This window comes from Vicugna pacos, chromosome 1 (genome assembly GCF_048564905.1).
Source record: "Vicugna pacos chromosome 1, VicPac4, whole genome shotgun sequence".
NCBI classification, from domain to species: Eukaryota; Metazoa; Chordata; class Mammalia; order Artiodactyla; family Camelidae; genus Vicugna; species Vicugna pacos.
The window spans coordinates 44583215-44599524 of record NC_132987.1 but is presented as its reverse complement, the minus strand read 5'-3'; the positions used below and the strand labels follow the sequence as shown (position 1 = coordinate 44599524).

Sequence of the window (16310 nt, the reverse complement as noted above, 5' to 3'; positions counted from 1 at the left end):
GAGGTGGTTTACATCCCCCCTTCTCTTCCCATTTCACAGGCACCGCGGCCGCAGCACCTTCCGCGCAGCGGCACAACAGGCAGCCCCTTCCCAATAAAAGACCCCCAAACTTACCCTCAGTAAGATAAATCCACAGAGGGAGCCCCTCATCTTCCCCAGGTCCCCTTCCAATAATTGAAGGAGACAGTTTCTACAGCACTTCGCCGTCAAATGCAAGCTGAATTGCTCAAAGTATTTACCAGTTCCTAGACGCTTTTTTTTTTTTCGGAATGTCGAGCACCCAGCAATTCTTGCTTCAGATTCCAAGATGCCTCCTTTATTTTATTTTCCTTCTTTAAGCAGCCGCAACCCCAGTTTTGTGCTCCCCCCTTTCTTTCTTTCCCTTTTTTTTTTTTTATTCACCCACGGACACTTCCAAAACGTGTCGATTGATCCTTTTTTCTCTCCAGATGCAACCACGATCCGGAATCTTTGGGACCCAAAGCCACCTCCATGTAAATCCGACCATCAGGCAAGAAATACAAATGATCAAACAACGTTACTTTCAGCTGCAATCAGATAATCCTACTAATCCAATAGATTTATCTCGATTGGAAATTGACCTCAAAAATGAATCCCTGGTGCTGATGTCCAGTAGAGCGATTTCGTAGCCCTGTTCGGGTGACCAAAAGAATTGTGGATTCTTTCTTTTTCTTTCTTCTTTAAAAAAAAATCTTTTTGGATTCTGGGTGCACTGCTCGCAAAAAAATGCCGAGGACCCTGGTTTTCCCCTAATATAGGTTTCTACTCCAAATCGGTGCAGGATGAAAAATGGTACAAAGATACCCCTAGTGGCTCGAGGTGTTATTACAGGGATCTCACTTTTTATTTTTTTAAATCCCCTCTCCTCACCTTTTTCCTTCTTCTCCTTTTTTTTTCCCTCCCCCCTCTCCTTTAGATAACTGGCTGCTAACGTAGTTAAACAAGAGGAGGGCTGAATAGAGATTAAGATGAATATTATATGACTATTTCAAAAAATCGTCTGATCTTTCTTCTTTGTTTTACTTTAAAGACTGAATCTTCAGTGCTTCTGTCTCCTCAGTATTTCAACTTTTTTTCCTGCAGAATTTTCCCTAATGGCATTGAGTAGCTTAAATGCCAATTTGGGGCAGCTAGTAATTTCAAAGCAAATGTATCTGTTTCCTAAATAACTACAGATACCAAAAGAAGCCTCAGTATTCCTGAGTTCTACTGCTTTTAGAAAAAAACTTAACATGTCCTTCTCTTTAAAGGAATTTTATTTGTTTGTTTGTTTGTTTGTTTATTTAAACATCTATTCTCGTTTTGTATTTTTGATGTTCAGTCAGCAGAGCAGATGATGGCTGCTGTGAGCCAGTGATTGAAGAGCAAGACCCAAGGATCATTACACAGGCCTCAATGTTGCTCACCTGAATCCTTTGCAATGCAATGACCTCAGGACTACTACCAGCATTTTTGGCAGGTTTCAGAGAAAAAGAATCAATGCAATGAATTTCAGGCTTCCGTTTGGTAAGCAATATTTCATAAACTTTCTGGTGCCTACCAATAACCCAGGAATCTTTTAAAAATGAGGATTCTGATTCAGGGTGGCCAAGGAAGGGATGAAATTCTGCATTTCTACCAAGACCTCTGACCACACTTTAATTATCATGGGCCAAGTTCCTGCTGGTGGGTGCAGTAGCTACAAGGACTCCAAGATCTTCTTTCTTAACTGACTAAATAATTAAACCTTTTTAGTTTACAAGCTATTAAGGAGACAAGAGATCTTCCTTCTACCACTGGTTTTCCTATTAATTGGCTATGTGACTTTGAGCAGTCACTTTTGACCCAGGGTTAATTTATCCATTAAAATTAAAGAATAAACTCAAACAAATTAACAGATATACTTATTCCTGGATGGAAGACTCAATATTGTAAATTAACCTATAAAATTTAATTATTAAAAGCCCACCGTAGTTTTTCATAGAACTTGAAAAATTAATTCTAAAATGTCTGCAAGAAGAAACAGTCAAAACTTGTCAATACAATTTTGAAGAACAAGGTGTGAGGAATTTCCACATTGACTATTAGGGCTTAACACACAATGACGATAATTGAGTAATTGTAGCTTTGATTCAGGGAAAGAAGTTAGTCCAGGGGAGAAGAACAGAGGGATGAGAGATACAGCCTCACACTTATGGAAATTTGATAAATACCGGGTGGCATTTAGAAGGCAGTAAGGAAAGATAAATTATTCAGACATTAAATTAAGCATATGAAAAAAATGTACATACATCAAAAAAGTCAAAGCATAGACTGAGAAAAGATATTTGCCGTGGAATATCTTTGGTTGCATAACCAAAGAAGGATTAGTATCCAAGTGCATAAAGATTTCTTATAAATTTATAAAGACAAAAAAATTATAGAAAAAAATAAGCCAACAAGAGGAACAGTCATAGAAGAGGATTCTCAATGTTCAATAAACATCTGAAAAAGGTACTCAATTTCCCTAGTTATTAGAGAAATGCAAGTTAAAATGATGAAATATCATTTCACAACTAAGAAATTGACAAAATTTTATAGGTCCAGCAATATGAAATATTGATTGGGTGCGGAGAAACCATGAGGAACGTGTAATAGTGCAATTTCAGAGAGCAGTTTAGTGATAAAGATTCTCCTGTCCCAGAATCCAACCTCTCGACTCCTATATTCTACGTCTCTATGGCATGTACAGAAAATATTCACTGCAGAATTACTTGAAAGAGAAAAAAGAAAAACATCTTTGGATACGCAAGTGAACAAGAAATTTATAGAACATTCATATACTGCAATATTAGATGCAGTAAGAAGAAAAATGAATGCACTATACCTACTTGAATTAGCATGAATGCATCTCAAAAATGCAATGCGGAACAGCAACAACAAAAGCAGTTTGCAGAAAGATCCTTGTGGGATCATACATACATATATATATCAAGTTTTAAAACATTACCATATTAATATATTTAATTATAATTGTATCTATTATTTTTGAGCTTATGCAATGTAGCAAAAGTATATAAGCATACATGATCATGATAAACATGAAACTCAGGGTATAGGTCATCTGGGATGAATTGCAGTTAATGAAATTAGAAAGACATCATGGGGAATTTCAGTCAAATGTTCTGTGCTTTATTTCTCAAGCCAAATCTTGACTACACAGGTGTTTGTAATATTACATACAAATTGTATGTCTGAACCATTTCCTTAAAATGATATATTTAAACTAGATGATTTCTATGAACCCTTACAGTTTAAGAAAAAAACTTCTAATTAGAGTAAGTATATATAGAAGTGAAAAAATGTATGAGAGCTCAGAATTTCATAATGTGTTCTCTGTATAGATATCTATAGAGTTTTTTCCCTTAAATTCTGTAGTACCTTATATTTCTAAGAACTGGAAATGAATAGATGCTTATTTACTTCCATAATGGGTATAAAAATTTCCATCTAGCAAGCAAAAACCTATATGAGAAAAATGTGGTTGAAATAGGGAAAAAAAAACTAAGCCTCAACTGGCACTTTTTTCTTTTTTCTTTTTTGTATTTTCCTTTGATTTCACATACAGCAACAGGGCCTCTAAAGTTCCGATATAAGTAATCAATCAGTCATATTTAGGTATGACCAGTTAACTGGAAACCTTAAATCCAGAGTAACCCTAAGCCAAACTACAACACAAAAGAAAATTCTTGCAGAATATTTAAAATATATATGTAAATTCAAATAAGGAGGCTTTGTTGATGTGAAATACGAGAATTGGAAATCTCATTCCAAAGTCATTAGGCAGTATTTTTCATAATTCATGCAAAATAGGAGGGGATACCAAATATCAGGCAAGAATTTTTTAGAGCCCAAAGTTAGAAGTAAAATGAGTATTTTACCAGTTAATACTCTCAACTCTCACTGAACTCAGGGAAGATGGACAAATCTTTAAACAATAGATTGTCAACCATTTAGAACAGTTCCTGGGCAATAAGCAAAGCAGCTTTGTTATAAAAAAAAAGAGTGAGAGACAATTTAATTTCCTTTGATGATAGAACAGACAAGGGAACAGAAGTAGATAGAACATTTCTGAAATTTGGAGAGGTTGACACATTCTTTCTGCAACCACTTATTGAATACCTCTTGCACACTGGGAAAAGTACAAAGCATATCACAGAAGAGTTAACTTTGAGATCAACCACCACCACGACCGTGAGTTTGCTATTGATGATTGACTTGTTGATTGTAAATGGTTAGTAATTATTCTGAATTAATACTTCACCATGCATATTGAAGAGACATAGATATTAATATAAAACGGTTCATTTTCAGTGTGTTTCAGTACAACTTGGTTTGACAGGTCAAAAGAGTCAATGAAAGTGAAAGAGTAAAAGAAAGAGAAGTAGGAGGATGAGAGTATGAATAAAACTCACTTCTTTCCCTGGTGATTTACTTTACAAAGATGGTAGAAACTTAATCGCTGTGGCCATCACAGTACAAATGATTAGTGAATGAATGACTTAATAGATCAAAGAGTGAAATTAGTTGGCACCTGAAGAAAACAAATTTATTCTCTGCATTGGATGGACTTTAATCTCTCTTTAGAGAATGAAATTAATAGAGGAAGGAAGTATAAAATCATTATGACTAACAATAATGGGAAATAAAAGGCCATTGATGGCAAACTTGAGAACTAATTGGAATATAGGATTCCAGTTTGACTACGTCACTGAAATTTCAGCTGTGCTAAAACCCCTGGTAGGTACGATTATACATCTTACTTTGATTTCTGTACTGTAAATAAATAAAAAATGATTAAGAAAAAATGGAACATGTAAAGAAATGGCATCATTCTTTTACAAATAGATGAGAAATATTTAATTGTTGCTTTTAATACAAGAAGAATATTATAAAAAGAGGGTTGTGATTTTTTTTTTTGATAATTGATATAAAAGCACACTTTTACAACCAGGTCAAATCAAGTAAGTTCTGTCTAGTAGTAAACATTTTAGGATGTTATGAAAGATTGGTCTATGTCTGAAAAGATAAATAAATAACATAAAATATTGTAAAGCTGATTTCAAAAGCAAGTCTTGGGGAAAAAATATCCCTCAACCATCTTCAGAACTCCCCTGATGTAACCTCATTTTAAGTGCTCAAGACTTGAATCTCAATGAATGGCAACAGGGAATTATGAAAGGCATAAAAATAAAAAGTGTTGCAACATTACAAGGCCTAACTACTGCAGAGGTGGCTATTTTACAAAGAGGTTCTTTCTTCAGGGAAGAGTCTGCTCACACAATTCTGCTTAATTAGAAGAGACTACTTAAAACACTTGACTGATACTGAATATTGTAGGTATGTATTGGGAGCACACACCTGCATGAATGCTAAATTTCCCAGATGCATCTTTATATTTCATGGTTTGAAGACCTGTAACGGGAACCAAGGAAGGAATGATCAAGACTAGATATTTTAGGATGAGACTGTTACATAGAGAAGTAGGGCTTCTTCATTAAGGCTGGTTTGAGATAATGAAACATTTTTAAAGCTCAGATGCTTAAGTCACAAATAAAACCAGATTTTCAAAACAAACTTAAATTGGTTTGAATTGTTAAAAACTCCCAAATATTTGTGCCACTATACTAATAATTAAGAATAATCGGTTCTGTTTCTTTTTGAAGGAGCTCTTTTTTATAACATCTATAATTTATATTATATTTTATTGGTACAATTATTCTTTACGTACATTTTCGGGGGGGAGGGTATAACTCAAGTGGTAGAGCACATGCTTAGCATGCATGAGGTCCTGGGTTCAATCCCCAGTACTCCCTCTAAAAATAAACAAATAAATAAATCTAATTATGCTCCCCCCCAAAAAAAAACTAAATAAAAAATATATACATTTTCAACTTTAAAGATCTTGGCTGTTAATAGCTTAATACAGTATTATTCCATGGAATATTTGACTTATCTTAAAATGTAGATTTGTATATATTTTTAAGATTGAATAATAATTATATTGACCCTCTCATAACCTCGTAGCAGATTTTCTTGATATTTTAGCTGCTTTTGACTCTATCATACCATGATTGATTCTAATCCATTGCAGTGTACTCCAGAATGAGTTAAATTATATAAAATGACCTTAAGTATTCCTTTAGTACTGAATAAATACAACCAGGAAACAATCCTATTGCACAGCATCCATTAAAGTTTATTGTATAATATTAGCTTATTTGAGTCCATATTTCCAGTATTAGCAAAACTTACAGAAAACTTGACCTAATTAACGGAAAAGCCACATGAAAATTAATGTTCTGTAGTTCAAGCTGGAAAAGAAAATTTTTAGTTATATCCCAGTGGTATTGCCATCTCATTGACTTCACAGACACGGGTTGGCTACTCTTTTTTCTCTGAATAGAATTTTATGCTTATTGCAGAATTAAAAGTAAACACTAGCCTGGATTTTCATCATTGTTCAGTTAGTGATTTAAAGAGCATCATCTACCTATCCCAAAATATTTAGTACCATAATCCCCTAAAACATTAAATAAAGGAGACCTTTAAATGACATCTTAAAAGGGAATGAATCTTTCTCTCTCTGGGCGTGTGTGTGTGCGCACACGCGCATGACTGTGTGTTTCTGTGTATATCTCCATTTCTTTCCCTTTCTTTCACTCCCTCTCTCCCTCTGTCTCTGTCTTCTGTCTTTCCCTCTCAGGATCTCTGAACAGGTTAAGCTGCCTCTTTAGTTAATTTCTGAGTATTTACATCAAACTGGGAATTATGCCACAAATGTTTCAAAGTGATGAATTTTTCTAAAATCACACATGTATTTAAATTTTGAGCTTACTTTTTGATTGTATGTGAATAAAATTTATTTCTGAGACCTGTAAACAAACTATAAAATGATGCAATTAAATAGAACAATAAAACCATATTACACTTAATGTATAAGAAGTTGTTCAACCTCCCAACCATCTATTCTAAAACTCATGACCTTCAGCTTAAGCATTTTGGCTTTTTCTCTAAAAATTACCCAGACCTCCTGGAGATAAGCAAGTTAATAAATGATGTTTTGCTATTTAAAAAAAAAATGAAATCCTGATCCTTTATTTCTAAGATGTACTAGAAGGGAGGAAGAGAAGTCAAGAGAGAAAACAATAATTTTTAAAAAGTAGTTGCTTAAGTAGATTACGTAGAGAAGATAATGTCAAAAAAGTTCAAAGCAAGATTTGTTTTAAGTCACAAAGTTGATAGATTAGGGAGGCAGTTTACATAACAGAAAGTTTACCTATTATATGATGAAATGTATAAATTTTGGCTATCTGTAATACATTAAACCAATTCATAATTCACATTCTCATCATTCACACATCTGATCAAAGATATAGGAAACATCTTATAGCTGAAATTAGTTTTACCAGGATTCAAACTAATCATTAAAACAAGCAGAGTACATTTGGACTATGACCCAAAGAACTACAGTTTTATAGTCCTTGTATAGACTCCAAAGATCTCCTCTTGCTAAACAGGAAAAACCCAAGAAGGCAAATGACTGATGTAACTAAGGTCACACTGAAGTCCTTGATAGATGGCATTGATAGATGAGAAGCCATTGTACCGTGCCACTTTAGACTTGTTGCCACTTATGTTTGGTTGTTGGTATTAAAGTGTCATTGTTCTTAAACCAAATTTTAAAAACTGTAATTAACAAACAAGCCAAGAAAACATAACATCAGGTGTACTTAATACTGTAAGCAGAACAATGGCCCTCCAAAGGTGTCCACATTCTATGCTCTGGAATCTGTTAGCACATTAGCCACCATCACACAGGGACTTGGCAGGTGTGATTCAGTTGAGGATCTCGGGATGGGCCTGATGTAATCACAACGGTCCTTATTGGAAGAAGGCAAAGAGTCAGAGTCAGAGTAACAGATGTGATAACAGAGGCAGAGATCATCGGGAGGTAAACTAAGGGAGAAATTTGAAGATGCTACACTGCTGGCTTAGAAAATGGAGGAAAGAGCCATAAGCCAAGGAATGAAGGTGGCCTCTGGAAGTTAGAAAAGGCAAAGAAGTGGATTCCTCCCTAGAGCCTCCAGAAGAACACAGCCCTTGCCAACCCATTTTAGACTTCTGACTTCCTGAGCTGCAAGTGAATAGATTGGTGTTGTTTTAAGTCATCAAATATGTGGTAATTTGTTATACCAGCAATAGGAAAATAACACACTTAATTTAAAAATATTTTTTAAAAATACTCTGAGAATAATCAATGCTACCCAATAGAAACATACTGTGTGCTACATATGGAATTTTACATTTTCTAACATACTTTTTTTTTACAAAGAAGTAGAATCAGGTAAAATTAAATTCAATCATTTATTTTACTTAGCTCAACTTATTAAAAAAGTATTTCAACCTGCAACCACTACCAAAAATTGTTGAAATATTTTATAATTTTTTTTACCTATGGTATTCAAAATCTAATCTTTAAATTGGATATCTAGGGGTCCAATTTCATTTCAAGGGCTCCATAGACACATATAAATGACTACCATATTGAATAGTGCAGCTTCAGACCATAAGAAACAAATTTTTAAAAAATCATATATTATTCTATAGATGACTCTAATATTCTTGTATCTATAACAGTCCAGATTAAGAATCATGAAAGAATCTAAAGAAATCAGGATGATTGTATAGCCAATTTTTTGATAACTTTGTGCTCAAGAAGCGTATTTAAAAAGAAAGACTGGGAAAGGAAGAACAACAAAATAACGTGAGAGGAGACTATGATTACCTAATGACACTGAGTGGTCTGATGTTTGTGAAAATTGCTAAGCATAACAGAAAAGAAATGTCTCTGATATTTTCAGAGCAAGAAGATAACCAAGGACGGGATAAGAATGACATTGCTTGGGGTCAACTAGGAAATAGGAACAAATGACCAAGAGAAAAGCAAACCATTAAACCTGAGGTTCTGATTTCTCCACAGAGAAGAATGATATTCAAACTAGAAAAGAATATGGCGGTGAGGAAATGATAAGAAAGCTTAAAGGTGATTTAGATTAGCTTTAGGATTCCAGGTCTAAATCAGATACCTAATAGGAAACAAAATATTTGAAAATGTGTTCTTGGAACTAATATCCATTATCTTTGAGTCACCATGGAAAAACACCATGAAAACTGTTAACTGGCCTGCTTTTCAAACAGAATTCCAGAAACTGAAGTTTACGACTCTTGACATTAACCAAACAGAACCCACAACCAAATGTGTTCACTAAGTGAATGTCAAATCAGAATAAAATCTTTTTATTAGAGTAACTGGGGTGGCAGAAAAAAAATGTGGTTTGAATTGTTTATCTTGAGTGCATTTGAGGCCTTTTATAAAAACCACTCATAATTTTCCTCTGCACGAAATCGTGAATTATGGGCTGAATGATGGAGCAGTTGAGTTGATCCTTTGAAAGATGAACAATCATTCTTCTGTATTATCCAGTGAATGTTCTTTAATGTCCTCTTCTCTCTTCCATTCTTTTGTGGATTAAAATTTCTAAAGGAATTTGTTTGGTAACCAGGACTGTCCCTTAAGCAAATTAGTCTAATGATGGGTATGAATGAGAAGCTTTGGTAGAAGCCTGCCTTAGGTCATAGACTTTAAATGGACAGAATGTCTAAAACAATTTGCTTTCCAATAATACAAACTATTTATTAATAGGGAGTTTGACATAAATTATTTAAATATTAAATTTCAAATTGAGTTTTAATTCTATTTAATCAGATTTTGACATCTAGTATGTTGCTCTTTCTAGTGCAATTTGGAAATCAAGGTCCCTTTATTTTTGATTTACTCACTAATATGAGCACTATTTAATTAATATTTATCAAAAAGTATTTCTTATTGACAAAAGTCAATTACAAAGAATTTTGGGTAATAGAGTACTTTTAAAAAAAACTTCAAAATTAATCTAAATCTGAAACAAATCAGTCAAAATACAACTAAATATCAGTCTTCCTTTTGGCTGCATACATTTCAAATGAAATTTTATGATATAATGCCAATATTCTTTTCCTCTTTTTTGACTACTAATATTGACAAATTTTTTAAAAAAGCTTTCTCTATCCTCTCTTTCCCCAAATACATCAGGAAGTAGACCAGGAAGCAATATAACAAAATAATAATAATAATAATAATAATAATAATAATAATAATAATAATAATAATAAAAACCAACAACAACAGCAGCAGCAGCAGCAATAACAACAGAAAAGAGAATAAATTCTCAATATAGCCTAAGTCCTTCCTTCTCTCAATCCTCTTTCTCTCTCCCCTTCTACTTCTCTTGTTTTTAATACACATGTAATACAATATATATAATGTTAAGTGTATACTTTATTAAATATATTTCGCTACATTAAATTTAAATTGGGCCTTGCTAGCATGGAGAGATGTTCTCAGGATTTGCTATCAGAATGATCCAGGTTCAATTCCTGGGTTCACTGTAAGTGACATTATTCCCGCTGAGTTTCTCTTTCCTCATCTGCAGTACTGAAATGGCTACATTGGTGGAAAGACAGAATTATTGATTTTCCTTAGTCTTTCCTCTATTCACTCTGGAAAGAGAAAGATCTCTTAACCTAACACATGTCTAAGTTTTGTCACTGGGAATGATTAATAAGAGAAAAGTTTGTTGATTTTGTAAATGCTCTATTAAAATAACATCACCAACAATAAAAAACCAAACACCTAAACCTACTCTCCAGAGCTTTGTAAAAAATGTAGTATGAACAGCAGATATTTTATTTCATATATAGTATCTCAACTTAATACATACTTGTAGAGGGAATGAATAACTCAAGGAAACATCTTGAGATACAAGATTACCATCACTTACCAATGAACAATGCTTACTAATATTAATTTTTATTTTAATAAAAGTCATTCTGATACATCTTGAAAGCTATGGAGAAAACTGACCAGTACATAGATTTTTATCTCACTTCTTGGTCAGGGAACTTGAGCCAAGAACAGTGTGATATAAGAAGGTGGGTATTTCCATTAAATAACCAGATCCTTCATGCCAAGACTATCTTTAATATAAAAGATTCTTGTACACAGAAACACCTTTCGGTATAGGTGATATTTTCCTTAAAAATATCAGTCATGTATATAATGATTGTACTTTAAGTATTAAGTACTCTGGCATGTCTAATTTTATTTGACATATGAAATAAAAACCTTTCGAAACAAGAAGGCAGATAATATTTGTCCTTTTATATGATTGAAGAAAGGTAGTTTAGTCTTTCAGCTTTCAAAATATTTTTGGTGGAGGTAAGTTTAAAAAAAAATGACATGAAATGGTAAGGCCAATATCTCAGGTAAAAACAGAACTGATGTAGTAGAAGAAAAGGTGCAGGGGACCAACAGCCCTGCCCACTACACTCCCCCACCGCCCAGGAGGGCAATTTGGAGCACCACTGGAAAACCACTTGCTCCCTTTACAGATGAGGACATGAAGTAATCAAGTGATTTGACCAAAAGCTCATTCAGTTAGTGACTTCATGCCTCTTGACTCCTAATCAAATTCCCTCTTCCCTATGGTGTAATGTCTTCTAGACCATGTGGGTGTTGATAGCCTCAGCTACCACCTTTAAGTCAGTCACCTGTCCTCCTATCCAGCCATCGCACCTGCTGCACACTGCTTCTCTAGGCATGCTGAGCTACTGATGGTTTTCAAATCCACCATGCCCATTCTTAAGCAACTGACTTCTTTTGTCTGGAAAGTTCTCTCTTTGAAAGCCCTCTTTCCTGAACAATTCACCTTTCTTACCTGTACAAATCCACCAAATATTACTTTAGTTAGCAATAGAGACTATGGCCACCCACCCCTATCCCACCTCTCACTGGTCCTGCTCCCAAACTGGGTTAGGGATAAATTTCAGTCCACCTTTGCTTCTCCTTTTCGCTTACCACACTTGCACTTGTATTAATTCCTCTTTGAGGGAGAGAATCTTGTCTTTTTCTACCTGTATTCACCAACACTTAGAACCCATTCAATGTCACAATAAAAGTTTTGTTGGAAAAAAAGAAATGCAATAATAAATACAAGCTATTTTCTAAGTAACTTTTTTATGAAAAACATGAATGTGGGACAATGTGGTATACTTCCCTGGGAGTGGGTCTCACTTGAATTTGCTGCAGATGCTGCTCATACTGCCAGAAAATAGAACAGCGATGATCCTCAGCAGCTCCTAATTCACAGCTCTAAAACTTTCCATTACCATGAGAGAAAAATCTTGCCAGATACCGATACTAAACAGTCTAAACTTTTATTCATAAATTTGAACAGAAAATCAGAAACGACAAGCGTTTGAGGAAAATCAATAGCATTAAAAAAGAAGAAGAAGAAGAAGAGATAAATAAATAGGGGAAAAAAATAAAGAAGGAAAACCATTGTGGGGAAACATATTTAAGGAAACAGGAATTTTTTTTTTCATTTAACCTGTTACTCTTAATGAGATTCAAGGGACTACCGTTTTAAGAAAACAAAAATAGGCTTCTCTGAAAATATACCCATAAGAGAATGAAGAGCTTTTATAGAATTTAAATATTGAAATGAAGTAACCAAATGCACATAGCTACAGATTAAGCAGATTAAGTCATAAACTGAAAGTTGAAGTGAAAACCTCCCTTTTAAGAACTAATACATAATAGATTGTGAAGAAACATTTACATGAAGGGTCATAATCCCAGGTTTTCCCCTGGTTTTTTTTTTACTTCTTTTGCTTTTAAGGTAAACAATATAATAATTTTACTAAAATTGTGTCTAATAAAACATATTTTCAATAGTACACAAAGTCCTCACAAAACTGATAGGATAAGCTAGTAAATTATTAGTGTAAAATCCTTTTGGAGAGTAATTTTACTGCACTTTTTTAAGACCCATAACATTTCTATTGTATTTTTGCATTTTTCACCTCAGGCAAAAGTACTGAGAAAATGAACACAGAGTGGTGAAGAAATAAGTCCTGGAAACTCTTTTTTCTTCTGAAGCTATCTTCATTTCCCAAATTTATTTTTTTATTTTTTATTACTGTTGTTGTTGTTTAATAGTTTTGATTTTTCTTGAATATCCCAAATTGTTATCTGTCATTAATTTAACTTCAGGATTTTCATGCTCAACAGATTTCTTTATTAAGAAGTAAAATATTTCCCTTCTTCTACAGGTGTTTGCTAGAGTAAACTTAGCACAGTAATTTAATTATCTCTTCTTTAGAAATTTAATCTAAAGAAGTAACCCCAAAGAAAGAAAATTTATTAATCGAAAGATGTTCCTTTGCAATATAATTTATAATAGTAAAATTAGCAAAAATCAAAATATCCAGAATCACTGGAATATTTAAGTAAAATATGGTAATATGCTTGACAAGCATTACTAGGAAACTATGTAGCAACGTGGGGAAAAATGTTCAAGATACAATGTAAGCGAGGGAAACAGTATTCAAAATTAAATTTGTGCTCTGATTTCAATTATAATTTAATCACAAATATTTGAATTCGAAACATTTTCAAGATAAAAAAATATTTGATTTATTTGAATGGGATTTACCTTCCTTATTTTTACATATTTTAATAAACCTAGAACACTAAATTTTGAAAAGAAAAAAGCAACAGAATTTTCTATTCTCCCATCAATATCTCAAACTTACAAAGATTAAGAGTGCCCCTAAAAGCAAAAGAATTGATTCAGTTTAGAATAGTAAAATGCAGTCATACCCTCAACCCTGATATTAAATAAGGGTTCTGAAATTGATAAATCTGCCTTTTCTAATTCATCTTATTTTATAGGTGACCACTTTTAATGTAATGATAGAAACTTACATGTTTACCACACTATGGTTTTCAGAATTTACACACACACACAAACACACACACACACGCAGACAATTATTCAATTCTCTTAAACACAAAGCAAGGTTAGCATAGGTAAGAGGAATAGGAATTATAAGTATTATCATCTTTTTTAACATAAAGATAAATGGGTTGAGTGAATTTCCTAAGGTTCTACAGGGGCACAGAGTGAAACTCACTGCAACCTTTTCTTCTACCTCATGACACTATTTGACATTAGAATAATTCCTTATGCATTTAACTTACAAAGGATCTCTTTTTTCAGCTTTCAAAATGTAGGAAAATTTTAATTCTTTACATTTCATTTGTTCATTCCTTTTTAAGCAACAAAATTTTGAAGATACACTATGTACCAGGAGGTCTACCAAGCCCTAGAGTTAAAGAGATGTCTATGCAACAGTTGATCCTTAAAGGATGTGCAGTCTAGGGATGGAGACCCACAAGTAAATACAGAGGTGTTAGTCTAAGTGATAAGTGCTGCGGTGAGGCTGTCCACCACACACAGACAGGAAAATATTTTATCATGTATGTGACGGGGATATAGAGAAAGTTGGGGGAAAATACTTCCGAAAGGCTAAGTGTGGAAGTCGAGTGGCAGTTAATGAGATATTAAATAGGGCAGAGGGTGATACTATTTTAGAAAATAAATTCTTTTCCCAAATTTAAGAGTTTCACAGAACTTTGTTAATGGGTGTCACTAAAGAATCCAATTTTGCAAGCATTATTTAATTCCCAAATAATTTAGTCTTGATTTGCATATGGTTTATTCAATTGTACATGTTTTGGTGACCTACTAACCCATATCATTAACTAATTTGTCTGAATGCTGTTGAAGTTGAGGTGAGGGAAGGTCAGCAACAATGCCTAACAATTAAAAGCCTAGGGGAGAAGCTAGAGTCCGTAGCTTCAAACTCCAACCTGAAGCTATTTCCCATTGAAATCATGACGCAGAAAGTGGATCAGTTAACACATTTAATGACAAGATACGCTGATGGATACTTTCAAGTTCTCTCTGGACTAATTTGAAATAATAAAGCACTATTGTGTGATAACTGCCTGACATCAGCCACTCTCAGTGCCATTAATTATAGGCTTAGGTCTCTTCATTATACCTCACTCTTCATGGTCCATTCTTTACATAAACCCACTACTCTCAGCCCCTCTTCTTTCTTTATGAATAATTCTGTTTGCTTTGAGTTTGAAGAGGATGAACATAGTGAGGGATTAATTCTCTATTCACAATTAATGGAAAAATCAGTTTAATTCACTGAATTCTAATATGCATAAAACAGCTTTAAGTGGCATTGTTTTCTTTCATTCAAAGGAAATGCTCTTCAATACATACACCCATAATCTTAATAAAAGTCTCACTGCAACATCTGCTCCATCTTCACTCCAATTAATTCTGCTGAATTGAAAATTGTCAAGTTTGTTAAAATTGTCTTTCTGTCAAAGCACCTTGGCAGTGGTATGAATCAGATTATCTTTATGCGATGGTACACATAACTTGGAATTTGGAGAGTCATGTCTCAAAATCATGTTTCTGGAACTGCTCCTCCTTTCTCTGCAGTGACAGTGATCTTAAAATTTCCCCCCTTTTCCCTGTGCAAAGGAAAAATAAACCTATCCCACGGACCTGACTATGTTTCTTCCACCGTCTTTTAGTACTTACCCTTCCCCAGGCCCATCATAACTGCTAGAAGGCTCCAGCTTTCTAAATGCACTCTAGCTCTTTTCCTGGCTTCAGGGAAGCAGAACAAGTGGGAATTCAGCAGCCCAGGTGGTGAGATTTATTAGAGTTTGGAAAATATAATTTTGCTGCTCAGCTACCAAATCCCAGTCACTTTCAGGCAATCTGTTCTCCCACTTCCGTGCCGCACCAATGCAGAAGACTCGTTCTCGCCTTCATGTCCGCCTTACCCTCCACCTGTAAGGCAGCCAGCAGCCTATCTTCCTCTATTCAGTCTACTAGGGGGACCTCGAGTGGACTACTCTCTTGTATTCTTCACCTGGTTGCCTGCCCTCTTCCACACCCTCACAGGGCCCACCTTCCCCATTTCCCAGGACTGAGCTCGAATGGTCCTCTGCTGACCTCCCCACCTTATACTGACTGTAACCCAGCATGACATCCCCTCCAACTTTGCCCTGTACTCCTGTGTCCCTCATCCTCATCACCCTGGGCTGGGTTTTCCTTTTGGCAGGATGTTTGCAACCATAATTCTCCCTACCCAACACCTGACCCCAGCTTTTCCTACACTGTCAGCTCTATGATGACAGGATATTTTGCTTTTCACTGTATTCCCAGTATCCTGAAAACAGAGGTGATTAATACCTATTAAATGAATGAAAGATTTTCCTCATTAATTCCTGT

The 16310-nt window shown here is 34.4% G+C and overlaps 1 protein-coding gene across 3 annotated transcripts in view; it reads right to left on the bottom strand.

Annotated features, from left to right (window-relative positions):
• The window catches only part of NLGN1 (neuroligin 1), a 767045-nt gene that overhangs the window by 627851 nt on the left and 122884 nt on the right, over nucleotides 1–16310 (bottom strand). The window contains exon 1 of one of the 3 annotated variants that reach the window (XM_072961069.1): nucleotides 115–488. The exons of the other annotated variants lie outside the window; for them this stretch is intronic. The gene's annotated coding sequence lies outside the window, so the exon portion shown is untranslated. Of the gene's footprint in view, nucleotides 1–114; nucleotides 489–16310 lie in introns of those variants that run through there. 3 annotated transcript variants of the gene reach the window in all.